The sequence below is a fragment of the Branchiostoma floridae genome, chromosome 9 (assembly GCF_000003815.2).
Source record: "Branchiostoma floridae strain S238N-H82 chromosome 9, Bfl_VNyyK, whole genome shotgun sequence".
In the NCBI taxonomy this organism is placed as follows: Eukaryota; Metazoa; Chordata; class Leptocardii; order Amphioxiformes; family Branchiostomatidae; genus Branchiostoma; species Branchiostoma floridae.
This window is the reverse complement of record NC_049987.1, coordinates 5429471-5445400: the sequence shown is the minus strand read 5'-3', so window position 1 is coordinate 5445400 and position 15930 is coordinate 5429471. Positions and strand designations below refer to the sequence as shown.

The 15930-nt window shown below is 39.5% G+C and overlaps 1 protein-coding gene and 1 long non-coding RNA gene across 4 annotated transcripts in view; one reads left to right on the top strand and one right to left on the bottom strand.

Moving 5' to 3' along the window:
* LOC118423552 (proto-oncogene tyrosine-protein kinase ROS-like) overlaps positions 1 to 15930 on the bottom strand; it is a gene marked incomplete in the record, with an annotated part of 94796 nt that overhangs the window by 57138 nt on the left and 21728 nt on the right.
* Positions 4312 to 9883, top strand: LOC118423553. Of its 3 annotated transcripts, XR_004832066.1 has the most exons (5): positions 4312 to 4467; positions 6767 to 6991; positions 7286 to 7506; positions 8185 to 8400; positions 8571 to 9883. It is a non-coding gene; the product is annotated as an uncharacterized LOC118423553 (long non-coding RNA). The 3 variants fall into 3 exon arrangements; XR_004832067.1 differs by lacking the exon at positions 4312 to 4467 and having other exon boundaries at positions 6581 to 6991; positions 7286 to 7479; positions 8571 to 8689; XR_004832065.1 differs by lacking the exon at positions 4312 to 4467 and having other exon boundaries at positions 6582 to 6991.

Below are 15930 nucleotides of genomic sequence, written 5' to 3'. Positions count from 1 at the left end.
CGATTCGACCTCTGCTTGGAGAGTAAGTATCAAGAAGGTTATCATGAAATGAACACAAGAAGCAAACCCTTATGAAAGCAAAATTTCAATATGAACGATCGTATAAGTGATAAATAGTGACATATCAAAAAAAAAGTACACCAACTTGGATTCGAACCTGAGATCATTTGTTAAAAAGTCTAATCGTTAATCCACTACGCCAAGATGCATTACGATGTGTATAGGTGTGCTAAATGCTAATACAACTAAACTGACGGAGCGCGTGATAATACGAGACAAAAATTGTTGCGGGTCTATCATTTCAAAAACTTCTGAAGTCGTAATATTTCTTTAGTCTCTTCACCTTTTGATCATCAAGTAAACTTTTTAACCGTTATAAATAGAAGAAGGAGGTTATATAGATCAATTGTTTGTGTGAACTCCCGCACAGTGCCTGATTGGTATGTGTTTATGACATTTACATGATAGACAGGGTGAGAATGGCCCGCCACTCATTCGGGCTATTCACACCGTAGTAATTGTCCTTGACCTGTCCTCGCTAGAAAGTTACTGGGTGTGTTTTAGTGTACACGGGGTGGGGGGGGGGTGATGCTGAACTGAAAGATAATCATAGAACTAGAGTTAAATATTAGCATTCGCAAATATATACAGGTTTGCGTTAGTGTGTATGCCATGTGGGGTGGAAAGTTGTAATTGTGTGACGTAATGAATAGGCAAAATTAATTAATGTGGTTGTGTCTTTATTAGTAAATAGCAGAAAGGATGCATGTGTGTAGTTTGGGAGGAAAGGAGCAGTAATTAATTTACAGTGAATTGAATGTTGACTGTCCAAAAGCATAACTAGTTGATCATAATTGGAAGTTACTTCGCAGTTGGTTGAGTAACACCAATTCACATTTATCTGAAGGGCAATATATATGGACGGTGCTTTGAAAGTGCTCTCCATATGTCAGTTGGAAACCACCTGCCGTTCTCTTGCTATCTTTTGAATAATAGTGTTCATTGATTTAAATGCTGTGTCAAATTGACTTGTGGAAGACCTAAAAATAGTTACATGTTTGAGTCAGTGGTCATAGCATGTGCATTCAACCCATAATATTTATGTAGAACTAAAGGATGTCACAACATGCTGTCTCAGGACAGCTGGCATGGAACACGTCCAGACTTGCAACTCTCCCTTTGCTTGCGGCATCATGTGCCGGAGGGCAGAGGCAAGTTACAGTAGTAGTGGTAATATTAGATAATATGGAGACAAAGGCAGCGATGTACAGTCTGATGCTAACATGGCGGTATGGCTTTATCTGCCTAGCGTATATCCTTGGCAAACCATCAGTACAGAAAATCTACTCTTAGTAGACTACTAACAGTAGAATTGTATTAGGTTTCGGTAAATCGACTTCCAATATCCTACTGCACCGCTACTGCCAAGTACCTGCACCTCTATGCACTGTTCTTGCTGTCAGAACAGTCCTAAAATTCTAATGTTTTACTACAACTATGAGATAGTTGGAACAATCAGATCACTACTGACATCTACTGTTCTACTATTGGCCATCTACTGAGATGTTTAACCAATCACAGTCTTTAAGCTGTAAACCTGTGAGTGGTACATTTTGCACGTCAAATGAAAGCTGCATTTTGGCTCCAACCAGGATATAATATCTGCTTTATCTCTCCATGTATAAAATGTATCTACCAAATCCCCAAGGCAGTTTTAAATTCCTAATTATGGTAAAAATTAAAAGGAGTGGATGTAAAGCAACAGCATATATAAAAAAACAAGCAGCAAAAGGTAAGTTCATCATGTTAAATCAATATTCCCCCTCCCCAGCCAATAAAAATTCTAATTAGACATGGATTGCTGAAAATGATATAATTATTATAATATAAATCAACAAGGATCCTATAGCAAAAGCAACAGCATGTATCAGAAAGAGAAAACACTGAGTAAAATGATAAGTTAAATGACTGAGTGGTTACCCCCCACCCCAGCCTAAGTCAATTTGTAATTGTATCAAGCATGAACTGTTTGAACATTAGGATCTTATCAAGATAAGACATTACATTTTGCAATTACTGTGGCGTGCACTTTCTGTAAATTCTGCCTGTGTGTTGAGTGATTGCACATACTCTGTGTTCTCCATGCATCTTTGAAGGTTATCTTGTTTACAATTCTTGAATTTACTGCATATCTATTTGTGTCAGTAAATATTTAGTAGTTGTGTCAGTAGATATCTACTAATCGACTATGTGTCAGTGGATATTCAGTAGTCATTTACCACCGTGACTTCAGACAGAGCGCTACCATCATCTGCAAAGATGGAAGTATGCCTATCTACTTTACTGTCGTGTCAGTAGATATCTTCTGTTTGTTAAACAGTACATGTATTTACTATATTACCTATTTAGTAGATAATACAGTTGATGGTCAGCAGGTATATGCTATATGTTAAGTATTTAACAGTAGATTTGCAGTACTTCAGGTTTGCCAAGGGTGTCGACTGTCGTCCCTGTATATTTCGACAAGTCCGCAAAAACGTTAACAACCACATAAGATTTCACGTAATCTTTAACTTCTTTTCGTCCCGGGCTCTGATTTTGGAAGCCAAGAGACTGTGCTTCACTAACAAATCTAGAATAACACTCTATCGTTGGGATCTTTTCGTGCCTAACTTTGCAACAAGACAGCAACAACATGATGCCCAGTGAGCCTTACCGACTCCAATTTGTGGACCTTACCGTCCATCATGACAAGGTCACAACACCACCACACTAATTACTTTAATTTCTTTATTCCATATCAAAAACATACAAATAAAATTCCAACCACTTTGAAATCAAACATCACATCAAATAACAAATCTTGGTTAACTATATTCCATGTCATCGTTAACACGTCAGATCGCATACAAAACCACAATTCCACCTTAAACAGACTAAATCATTCATTGTTGTGTGGCTGTCGTACCAATATTTTCCGATTAGGCTCTCTAAGACGTATAATATTGTGTGCAAGTTAAAAAAAGCAAGGCCACCCTGCATCTGCTTTATTTTGGTCGACACCACATCTTGTTACTGTCGCATTTATCTCGTCACGAATATGAAAATAATGTGGTCGTCAAATCGGGTGTGTGCTCATTTACATATTTGTGACGAGATAATGCGACAGTAACCCCTGGTTTAGGGCAATCATAAATTCACTGCAGTTCTAAGCTATGATTGGATCTTGACTGAGCTTTTGTAAATTCCATGCAATTCCCTACATTAACATAATTTATGCATGGTGTTGTTCATCATTGACTAACGTACACATGTCACAATGATAAAATTCCCATTATCAATTATAAAGTGGTGTTGCAATTTTTACATAAATTATGCAAATAAGTTCCTCATTACCATATTTGGTATCTGCTTATATTTCACCTATCATAATTAACATTTACATTTATTGAAGTCCAGTTATTGAAAACAATGGAATTATACAATTTCCTCATTAATTATGCAAATTTAGCCATCATTTGCATAACATGTATATCATTATGAACATCTTTGCCTAAGGTACCCGCATGCCTAATCTGATAGGCATGCGGTATTAGTATTTTATTTTGTACATCATTGTCTAAGGTACTAACATACCAAAAATCATAAAAATCCGTTGTTCCCTACTTGAGTTATCGTCTTAAGAAGTTTTTGACAAAAATGCCCCTGATATCCGAAAACTAGCCTCTAGGGGCCCCAAACTTATGTCACTTATTCCTGAGCACAAGAGCTATCTAATACTCAAAAATCGTAACCATAGCGTGTTCAGAACACGAGATAGCAAAACCGGGAGTTGCGTTGCAGTACCAAAGGAAGCCGCTAGGGGGCCCAAAATGTAATCATTTCCAGCTTTCACCACACACTACCAACACACCAAGTATGAAACCAATTGACCCAGCCGTTCTTGAGTTATCTTGTTCACACACACACACACACACACACACACAGACACACAAACAAACAAAGGGTAAAATATAACCTCCATGACATTTCATGGAGGTAAAAAGAAGAAGAACACGCAAGCAAAAAACACGAGAATGGGCTTTTCTGGGACGTATTCATAACGCAAAATGTCTAGTCGCCTATGGGGTCTTCTATACAATAATGTACCAGGAAGTGATAGCCTCGGTTGTTTTTTTGTAAGGCGGGCTCGCTTCGGGGCAATAATCCCCTGCAGTTCTAAGCAATGATTAGATCCTGACTGAAAAGGGAGAAGAAAGAAGAAAAGCACGCAAGTAAAACACACAAGAATTGACTTTTTGGGACATGGATGTATTCATCAAGCAGATTTGTCTAAGTCGCTATGGGGTCTTGTACCAGAAAGTGCCGAGCACGATGCATGACGTAACTTGTTTACCGTCGGAATGGCGCAGCTCGCTTCGTATCCACAAATAGGGCCTTGTTCAGCTGTTTGGAGGGAAAATTGGGGTCTGTATTCGTAGTATGTCGTTCTCTAAAGTCTTCAGGGTCATCTTGATACGTTTTGTGGTTTGATACAGTAGGTTTTAACGGAATTACGAGGGTTTTTTTTCCTTCACCGTTGACGGCCTCGGTTTACATGAAGTATGGATAGACATTTCTCCCTTGTCCCGTGAAAGGAGTACAGGTTAGTCGCCATAATCTCTGATATTTTTGTTGTTTTTTTCGAATTTATTTTGTGCTGTCTCAGAATTCCTATATTGCTATTCTTTGGCAATCTTTGAAAAAGAAATATCCATGCAAATTAAATACATGTATATATTTTTTCAATGTGAGATGTAGGAATGTAGAAAGCTTCGGGCGGATGCTTAGGCATTTTTTTTTAATCTAACGTTATACGTGCAAAATAATTTAAGACCTACTTATTATAAGTTTGTTCACCAGATGCGCTGAACAGTCGGCATAGATTTATTAGTAAAAATTCCACATTTCTGTAATTCCGACAATATAGGTTAACATGTTAAATTTCGTCTATGTGGGTAATTTTATCCGTGCAAGTAAAGTTTAAGGCCCACGTAGTGAACAACTGTCATAACTCCATTTTTTTCGGTTGAAAACAGATCTGGCATCTTTGTGTGTGTTGGAATCTTGTGTGCCTTGCAACGACGGGACCCCGGGGAGTCGGAACAGCGTCGCCCGAAGACGGAAGGCGAGAGGAAAACACCAGACAGGGACCACATGCAGGTCCCTAGCTGCATGCGTTGTTGGCATTGTTGTTTTCTTCTGTACTCCGACATGGTTATGTTCCACCATTTTGTTCCATGGAAACAACCATAACCATACCAGTGATGTTTTTCCCTGCTGTCCTCTGCCAGGACATTTAATTCACCCTCCAGACCACACAAACTAATTAAAAACCATGGGGAGTCCACCCATGGTTGCAGCCAGAAACAATGGCTACACAAAACAGAAAGTTATTTGCATATTAACTGGCAGGTCTGTTTAAAAAAAAATGGAGTTATCTTTGCATACAACAATTTCAACAACTTCAGTTTTGATGGTAGAAAGTTCAACTAACACGGAGTATTGACCAGATTTTCCATTAGTTTAAATTCAGTGCAATGTTGTTATTTACCATTCTCTAAGCAAGGGCCGGCTGAATTTTAGAAATACCAATTTCATTTGTAAAAGCTATCTGTTCTTAGATAAGAGCTGCTGGTACCAACTGTTATCATCTTCATACTACATGTATTGTAGTATCCTAAATAAGTGATTTCAGTTTATATATAAGTGACAATCCCACTAAACTTTAACACTATATATAAGTAACAGTGTATTTGTATTGCTGTAATGTGTATTTTTATATGTATTGTGCATGTGATATAGGCCACCTGCAATAAAGTTGAAATAAAATTACCGCACCAACGACGGTCAAAAACCTAACCGGGTGAATGTACGATTAAAGTAAACCCCATACAAATGTGTTGTACAGTCATTGTTTATGAAAGCTGTAGTAAGATTTGAATCCGTCATATTCTTCGAAGGAGAAACATGTACAGTACAACCCGACACTACCTTGGAACGTTTGTTATTACACTCGTATTGTTCTGCCATAATGAATTCACCAATGTTGTGTTGTGTGAGCAGACACTTGTCAAGTACTGAGACAGAATGTAAAGACCTTGATTTCTAAGGTTAGGGAATTCAGTTCAGGAGAGACAGTAGTGAACTGAGATTGCAGCGTTATGAAGTCTGTTATAACGTTAAAAGTCTCCCGTACCCACTGTACGGAAACTCTTGTCTCTGCGTCATTTCTTTATCCTTCATATGCTGATCTTCCAGTCTGGCCGGCCCGGGCTTTGATTCCGGAAGCCAGGAGACTGTGATACAGATCGCATCACATCAACTAACAAATCTAGACTAACACTCTATTGTTGGGAATCTCGTCGTGCAAGGGCAAGGATCTTTATTTTGCGTAAATTTGCCATGTTTTAGCTGTAGTGACTGAAAATTTGTTACTACGCTAGTCTATGCTCCAACCACCTGGTATATCAATCAGTCAGGCCAACAGTCGGGGTTGCATGGGATTGCGCAAGTCTTTGCCAGTGCGACTATGTGATGGCTATGTCTACTAACGTTTTTTCTACGTGTGTTTTACACATGATACTAGTATGGCGCTGTGGCATGCCCGCAGTCCCCACTACGACCAATGGAATGTTTGGAGAATATGTCCAAGCTTTCAAGTTTGATGTGATCCTTTTTTTTTACATGTTGGCCTGCTGTTTAAAACCTTTCTCCCCTTTCCTAGCTCCCCCTTTTCCGCTATGGAATAACCCATGGTCGCTGGCCAATGGGCTGCCTAGTATTCATATTGCGCAATATTGCGCAATGCAGATGAAACGTAAACCAAGCTGATCCGTGCACAGCAGTCATTTCGCTGCCAGACAGAGGGGAGACAACACATGTCTGGGACCGGTCTCTGATGATTAGTAACAACTGCCCCCACGAAGTCAACGCACTCCCCTGCACTTCGGTAAGTAACTCAGGTTCCACTTCCGCATAGTCAAGAGGATCTTTGAATTATTGATCGTGTTCTTTGGTTAGAGCCAGGTATAGTTAGATTGCGAATTTCATTTAATTGTTAGTTTTCTATTTTTCAAATCTATGGGTAAATGCATTTGACCTTTCCTTTTTGGCATTGATGTTGCAGGGGCTCGTCATAAAGATGTTTAAGAAGTAAAACTATAATACCTGCAGTTAAAAGGAAACATCTCATCATCATGGACTTCATGGACTTATTCTATTTCTTATCACTTTTATTTCGCAGAACGCAGGACAGTGAAGAAGTGAAACCTAATGACGGTTGATGATTGACAGGACGCGTGTGAACCTGACATCTTGCTATATTGCCGGTTAATTGAAAACGTGACAAACCCTGATTTCTCCGATGACCCCGATAACCCGATGACCCCGGGGCAGAGAAAGCTGACATAGCTTGATACAACGTTTGCCGGTTCCCACGTTGTTGTTTTTTCCAACATTTCCAAAGTGTGTTAAGAGAGATATTTACAAAAACGTAGTTGACGTGTACATCTATAAATTGATAGCACAGTATTATTAGTTATCTTTTGGACTCAAGAGATCAACGAGGAAAATATCAAGATTGACGTTGTCTGCGTTTACAGTTTTCATTTTACCATTCGTGACTGTGTATCTTACTCTTTAGAAATTGGTTTCAAAGACGTCATTCATGTGGCATGAAATTGCGCAATCGCATGCAATACAATGGGAAGCTTTTTTGTATATGTGAGAAAAATGATTAAAAAATCAGGGCAAGCGTCTTTATTTTTGGTAAATTTGGCATGTTTTAGCTCTATTGTGCAGCAACGCAACGGCTGAAAATTTGTTACTACGCTAGTCTTTGCTCCAACCACCAGGCATATCAATCAGTCAAGGCACAACAACAACAACAGTCGGGGTTTCATGGAATTGTGCAAGTCTTTGTCAGTGCGACTATGTAATGGCTATATCTACTAACGTTAGGGTGTTCTTTCTACGTGTGTTTTACACATGATACTAGTATGTCGTTGTGGCTTTAATATAGCATGCCCGCAGTCCCCGCCACGACCAATGGAATGTTTGGAGAACATGTCCAAGCTTTCAAGTTTGGTGTGATTTTTTTTTACATGTTGGTCGGTTGTTTAATACTTTTCTCCTCTCTCCTAGCTCCCCCTTTTCCGCTATGGAATAACCCATGGTCGCTGGCCAATGGGCTGCCTAGTATTCATATTGCGCAATGCAGATGAAACGTAAACCAAGCTGATTACGAACACAGCAGTCATTTCGCTGCCAGACAGAGGGGAGACAACACGTGTCTGAGACTGGTCTCTGATGATTAATTACGACTGACCCCACGAAGTCAACGCACTCACCTGCACTTCGGTAAGTAACTCAGCTTACTTCTGCATAGTCAAGAGGATCTTAGAATAATGGATCGCGTTCTTTGGTCAGAGCCAGGTATAGTTAGATTATGAACTTGATTTAATTGCTAGTTTGGGATTTTTGACATTCATACTGCAATTGACCTGTCCTTTTTGGCATTGTTGTTGCAGGGGCTCATCATAAAGATAAACAAGATCAAAAGAAGTACTATAATACTTGCAGTGGAAAGGAAACATCTCATCATCATGGACTTCTTATTCTATTTCTTATCACTTTTATTATTCTTATTCAAAAACGAATCAACATTTTCAAATATTTTCAATATTTCGTCGGGCTAAAGGGTTCAGGTACAGGTTAATATGTGTGGGTCTCTGATTTTTGCACAGGTCGGGCAAATGAGATCCACACGAATTCAAGGGACGTCGGTGGCTTTCACTGAAAGACGAGCTGTATCACTGAAGGGAAGGACATCCGTGTGCAAATTGCTACAAGGGGATCGAGGCTGAGAGCCATATGCAAAACCCGAAACAACGTCGCCCGAAGGAGCAAGGCCATGAGAGGGAAATGCCAGACCGGCAGCAGAGCCGCGGGCGGCCAACCGATTGCGCTGCTTTTGAGGGAAAAACTGAGTGCAGTTAGAGAATTCATGGACTGACGTACACGTGCTATCTGCGTTATTTGACTTATACGAATACGTGTTGTCTATTCTATTAGGTCATATTTAGTATTGTAAAAAAATAATTCAATTCACCTAGACAACGATGGATATACGAATGGTGGACATCCTAACCAAACGTATATGAAAACTTTATTGACACGACAAAAGTACAGCGACTTTCGTGAGGATTATAACAACTATTTACAGTACAGCTAAGCAGACGTATATGCATATTTACAGATATGAATAAGTCAACATGCTGTTTCTAGCATGTCATTTACATAATTCGAACATTGCCTGCAAATGTCTTGAGTTACAAACGAACTTTTACCAATCTAACGTTTGCGGGAGTTTCTTAACGATAAAAATACACGTCCGTGCAGCCGTTTACTTTTGGGTTGTAGCAGCCGTTTACTTTTGGGCTGTAGCAGCCTTTCACTCCGTCACTTACAAGAAGATACAACGCAACGTTTGCTAGATGTAATTAGTCTGTAGTATTGTACTATGATTGTTATTCTTGAACGGTTATTCGTTTGATGACGTGAACTACAACAGACCGAGATGTACTTAGTCTAGTAATATGAGCGATATTGTGTAGCTGTCTGTCAGGTAAGACAGAATACAAAGACGAGAGATTTCTACGGCCGTTCAGGAGAGCAGACATTTGTCTAGTACTGAGACAGAATGTTAATACAAGAGATTTCTAAGGTAAGAGAGTTCAGTTCAGGAGAGGCAATAGAGAACTTCAGTTAAGGCCAAAGAGAGATAGCATTATTATGAAGTCTATTATATTGTTAAAAGTCTTCTGTACCCAGCGTGCGGAAATTCTTGTCTCTTCATTGTCATTTCTTTATCCTTCATGTGCTGATCTTCGAATTCCAGTTGGCAACTAAAGGAACCTGTATATATTTGTTACATGTCTAAGCCTCTATCGTTGGGGATCTCGTCGTAACTTTCTTAACTTTACAACACACTAACCCTTCATGCTTGTGGCTCTTGCCGTCCTGCCGTTTCCGACAAGAGTACAAGATCATATTTCCTAACCATCCCATTCAATCCCCTCATACAACAAACTAACCCTTCATGCTTGTGGCTCTTGCCGTCCTGCCGCTTCCGACGAGAGTACAAGATCATTTTTCCTAACCATCCCATTCAATCCCTTCATACAACACACTAACCCTTCATGCTTGTGTCTCTTGCCGTCCTGCCGCTTCCGACAAGAGTACAAGATCATATTTCCTAACCATCCCATCCCATCCCTTCATACAACACACTAACCCTTCATGCTTGTGTCTCTTGCCGTCCTGCCGCTTCCGACAAGAGTACAAGATCATATTTCCTAACCATCTCATCCAATCCCTTCATACAACACACTAACCCTTCATGCTTGTGGCTCTTGCCGTCCTGCCGTTTCCGACAAGACCACAAGATCACGTTTCCTAACCATCCAATTCCTTCATACAACACACTAAGCCTTCATGCTTGTGGCTCTTGCCGTCCTGTCGTTTCCGATGAGACCACAAGATCACGTTTCCTAGTCATCTCATAACTTCATACAACACACCAATCCGTCATATCCAAATGGCGCCAGCGCCACCCTTCCCGTCATACACCGAAAAACAAAATGGCGGCGCCCATAAAAGCCAACGAAAACAGAACAGGTTTTGCTACCGCAAACCTGTAAATAGAAACAGAGTCTGAAGATATATATGGTCTGTTCCGTAGTGAATAAACCGGTAGTCATGATTTCCTCCTGTTTTATGAATTTGCTTAAGTTCTTAAAGATGTATTAAACGAGCCAACGAAGGAATGGCTTCCTTGTACATTTTGTAAACTTGTACTTCGATCTACAGATAATCCAAATGTAGTTTATATATACATGTAAATCCTTCAGTGGTGTTGTCATCCACCATAGCAAAACATCTTTACCCCAGTCCCCTCACTAAAACTGGTTCAGCAACTGTTTGTATTTCGGGGTCACCAGTGGGTTCACCTGACCTACACTAGGCTGACAGCTAGAGCTGCAAGTTTGAGATGGTTGTTGGTCAAGGGCAGCGACCCAAGATGCCTCTCAGGTGGCCAGCTCTTAGCACAGGGCACATGTGTGGGTGGGTGTTGGCACAGAGGGGCCAGAGGTGGCCAGGAGCATGTGTTACTGTAGTGGCCTGTACTGAGATGCTGCCAGAAGGAATTTGAGCTTGACTGTGAGCCACTTGTGTTTCACAGCTGTCAAGTCCAAGTTCGTTAAATCTTCTAACTTGCAACAACACCAAGTTCACTGGCAAGAACACCTAGTTCACTGGCAACAACACCTAGTTAACTGGCAACAAAACCTAGTTCACTGGCAATAGCCACATAGTTCACTGGCAACAACACCTACTAGTAGTTAACTGAATTATGGTAAAATGTAACTCGAAAAGAGAATTAGAAACTTATTTGACCAGAAAGGAAAAAGGAAAGTGATCTCAATCCAGTTTTAGCTCACATGAAGAGCCTTCCAATGGTCATGACATAGAGGACAGATGCTATGTACAGTATTTATAGGTTCATTGTACCCCCGATAGCTCTTTTCGACAAGTAAAATCAGCAGTGGCATTGGGTCATTAATCACAGCACTGACCAGCCCCTCTTGGAAACTCTGCATGGCAGAAGACACCAGACGGAAAGGGTAGCGATAACTCCTTCAAACTCCCCGGAGCACTAATGTGTGATCTGCGGGCTGACTGCCTTGGGTCCCCGAACAAAACTCGCTAGCTACCCGGTCCTGTCTGGCTCCCATGGTAGCTTAACATCCTGTCCTAAAGGACTGCAACCTTTTCCTGTAGCATGCATGTTGGGTGAGAGATACAGCCTGAATCGAACTCACAACATTGAATTCCAGAGGCAGGGCCGCTAACCACTGGACTATGCATGCTACCAGAGAGGCTATGCTAATGACACTTACATAGATCAATAAGATCAATATTTTCAGAATGCAAAAGAAACAAAGCTTTGGATAGCTTTCCAGATTCGAAGACAAGGACTAATCTTTGTCTAATGTATAAAGTACAATGCTAATCCCTCTGGTAATCCGACTGTTAGCCCCTTACAGTACAGTCTCAGTGAGAAGTGCGTCATACTGGGAAGTAGTGAGGACAGGTATGTCTGCCTGAGGGGGAAACTATCCCAACCATTTCCTTGGTTTGCCCCTCCCTGGCTATGGGAACAGCACATCCAACATACTTAACTTTGAAATGTTCCAGATACCGAATGACTACGCATGTAACCCTCTTTCTGTACAATATACTATTTATAAATCATCAGAATCAGAGTAGCAAAAACGTATGATTCAGAACTATTTTACAAAAATATCTCAAACATTTCTGCTTTGTCGCCAAATTTTTCTAAGATGACTAATTTTTGTCATTAGGTTAAAAAGCAGTGTAACGATCAAACGATCTGGGTCAAGCATTTTTGGTGCGCTTACTATTTATTTGTGGTCTTCGTGTTTGAGATTCTTTGAAGTCAGTGAGTTAAACACGGGTCGTATCTTGAGGTCAGGTCATATTAATTAAAATGGAAAGGAACTCAGAAGGGAAGTCAGGTGTTTACATATCAGTCTACTTCTAAAGGCATATCACCTATGAAGTAACAACAAACACAATTTCAAGTATATATACATTTTTCATAAAAAGTTACCGATTGCAAGTCACACAGGATGTGAGGGGGGTAGCATGTACCCACATTACTCATGAGTGTGAAGCATAATCACCCATTTCAATAGACTGTTCTGATTGAAAGTAAAACCATAAAAACATTTATATTGCATTTACTATAATGTAATTTTATATAATAAGAGCTGAGGATTTGTCATAATTTGTAAATTTGAAAAATGTTTCTTACTACTTTAAAGTAGCAGAAAAGTGAAATTTTGGCTTAATTTCTTAAAAGGATACTGATGACTTTGGTTTACCTTCTTTCAGAACACAGTATAGATTGGTAGCTCAACTTGCTTCCATGGCCTACAGGGCCTGTCACTATGTTTGGTACCAACATTTCCTGTGTGCTCCAGGCTACATGTATATATCAAGTGTTTGTCCATACAACAGTACTGTGGCTCTAATTCTAAAGATGGGATATGACAGTGGTTTTAGGTGGTGCCAGTTGTTGCAGAATTTGCATTATCAGATGTAAAACTTACTAAATAAGGGAAAATTGTTTACTGTTAGTTAGGAAAAGGTTAAGTTTTTTTTGGTGAATTACTACTTAAAAGCAATATTCATGATTTGCATGAAAAGCTTTTATTTGATTTCATAGCAGACTATATCAATAAGGGATGACTGTTATACCTTTATCACAACAGATTACTGTGTAAAACATTTTAATGGCTTGAGGGTCTGTTACTGTAAATGTATTTAAGTTTACGGGGATTTAATTTCGCGTTAGCAGGAAAAAGGACTTTTTGCTGTGGTTTAAGTTCGCGGTAGCACCATGCACTGTAGTCTCTTAGTCTTACTGCCATGGAAAAATGTTCGCGGTGGATTTAAGTTCGCGGTGAAGCGGCCACCGCAAAAACCGCGAACATGAAACCACCGCGAAAGTTTCTGCATTTACAGTACTACACCGTACATTAGGTACTTGGCAGCTGAACATTTCCTGCACAATTGTGGCTGATAATGAACCTGGTTGGCAGTTAACAGGACATGACTGTGGTTTGGTGATGTGCCAAGTGTTGAAATGGCTTTGGGGATTCAGCTTTCTAAACCAATTGACATCAATACTTTGTGTGGGTGTAAAATTAATAGCATTGTCACGTCAAATCATGCATGTACTTGTTTTTACTGGGAACTTTAATACACTGGCTTTTGATGATGCATTTTTTTACATCTTTACAGCTGAAGGTTGACTACGCACACTCAAGTGAATATGTAGAAGTACCAAATATCAAGTTGGTATTCCTACTGTCTTCATCACCAGCGATCTATCATCCACAGGCGCAAACTGCTAATGGCGGCCATAAAACTCTCAGGATGTTAGTTGTACATTTGTATATAGAAATTAGAACCAAAAAGTTTAGCCTTAGGCAGTGCATGTATATAGACTATCATGCACTTTTTCTGTCATCAATTATCTATATCATAGTATATGTATGTATAGTGGAATTTGATTGACAGTAAACACTTGTACATGTCATAACTTGAAATGTCAAAGAATTTTAAGAAATCTCTCTTGACTTTGTTGCACTGGGTTAATGGTGCTGATGTCTTTGTTTTGAAAGGCTCATCCTGAGGGTTATGGGAAACCTTCAAAACTGACACAAAAACTAAACTGTTCCAGGGCCCGAAATACTTTTTTCAGTCAGGTTGTCCAAGTGGCAACCTGAGTCAAAAGCCAAGTTGCACCATCAACATTTTAGGTTGCCCCACTTTCAAATGGTTACTTTCTTCAATCAGCTACTTATCCATCATCTTTTCTTCCAGTTATATGTAACTATTTAACATGTTTTATGTTATCAAAAAATAAATACAAAAGCTTATGCATGTAGGTGGGGAAAAGTAGTGTTCCAACTGCAAAATTTCAGGTTGCTCAGTGTGCAACCTGGGTTTAAAATCAAGTTGCGCAAAGCAAAATGTGGTTGCATTTTCAAGTGGGCAAGTGGGTATTTCGAGCCCTGTGTTCAGAAGTTTAACTGTCGTGGTTGACCCTGCAATTGATAAAGGCTGGCTTTAAGGCCACAACAATTTTTGATTCTCTGTTACTTTGAAGTAAAAATTTTGAAAGACGACAACAAGAAAACAAAATTTTTTTTATAGAGTGATTCTTCAATCAGTAACTCTTGAAAATGTAAAACGTGTGTCTTTAAATTTCTATGTCTATTCAGTAAATCTCGATCACCGAAAACTAACTTGATTTATGCTGTATTTACTCTCTGAACCTTTTTCTTCAGAATCTGTTTTCATGCTTCCAGTTCAGAATATGTTGTTTTCTTTTTTCAAATTCAAGAAGTTACAAATCCAACTGTTGCAGCTTTTGTTAGCTCCAGGCCTGGGGCAATAAAACTATGGGTCAGAGTTGGATCCTGGCAGGACAGGTGGGACGTCTACAGGACACATTCTGGAACTACAATTGATGATTCCTTCAAGTGTACTTGTCTGTCTGATTACAGCCAAATGGCAACAGCCAAAAGTCCTTGCAACTTTGAAAACTACTGTAAATTTGTTTTCTTTTCACTGGGATTAAATACTGCGATAGAATTTGTTACATAACATGTGGGATCTCTTCGTCCTATTAGGGTAGGAAACAATTGGATTTTAAGGTAGACTTTTACTAGTTCTAGTGTAAATCTTCGCTGTGAAAATAAAATGAATTTCTGGTGCGTATGCACAGAAGCTTTTTTCCAAATTTTGAAACTACAGTTTAACTTTGACTGCAAGTAATTGGCTCATTCTGTCATCATGTTGGAATTCAGCATTCAAGGCTAACATAGTTCTGATGAAGAAGTAGGGAGAGACTGACACTTCTGTGTAATATCTGCTTGACAGTTGGGTACTGCATTCAATTGTTGACTTATACAAGTTGCCACCAGCATGGCAAGTTCAACTGCATGTGGAAGAGAATGGATTTTGATGACTTTTAGCACATGGAATGGATTCTTCTTCTTTGTCTGTCTGTGTGATTTTCCTCAATACTGAAGGGATGAAGTCTGCTATCTCTGGTTGCCTTGATATAACTTTTGAAGAAGTGTGACAAGGCTAGTATTTCTTAGTAGTAAGAGAAAATCACTTCTGTGTGATATCAACATGACAGTAGGTTCTTAGTCCTAACGTACCTTTCTTTGGAAGTGCAATTATTGACTTCTTTCAGATCTCTATTTTTATTTAATTAACTTTGCT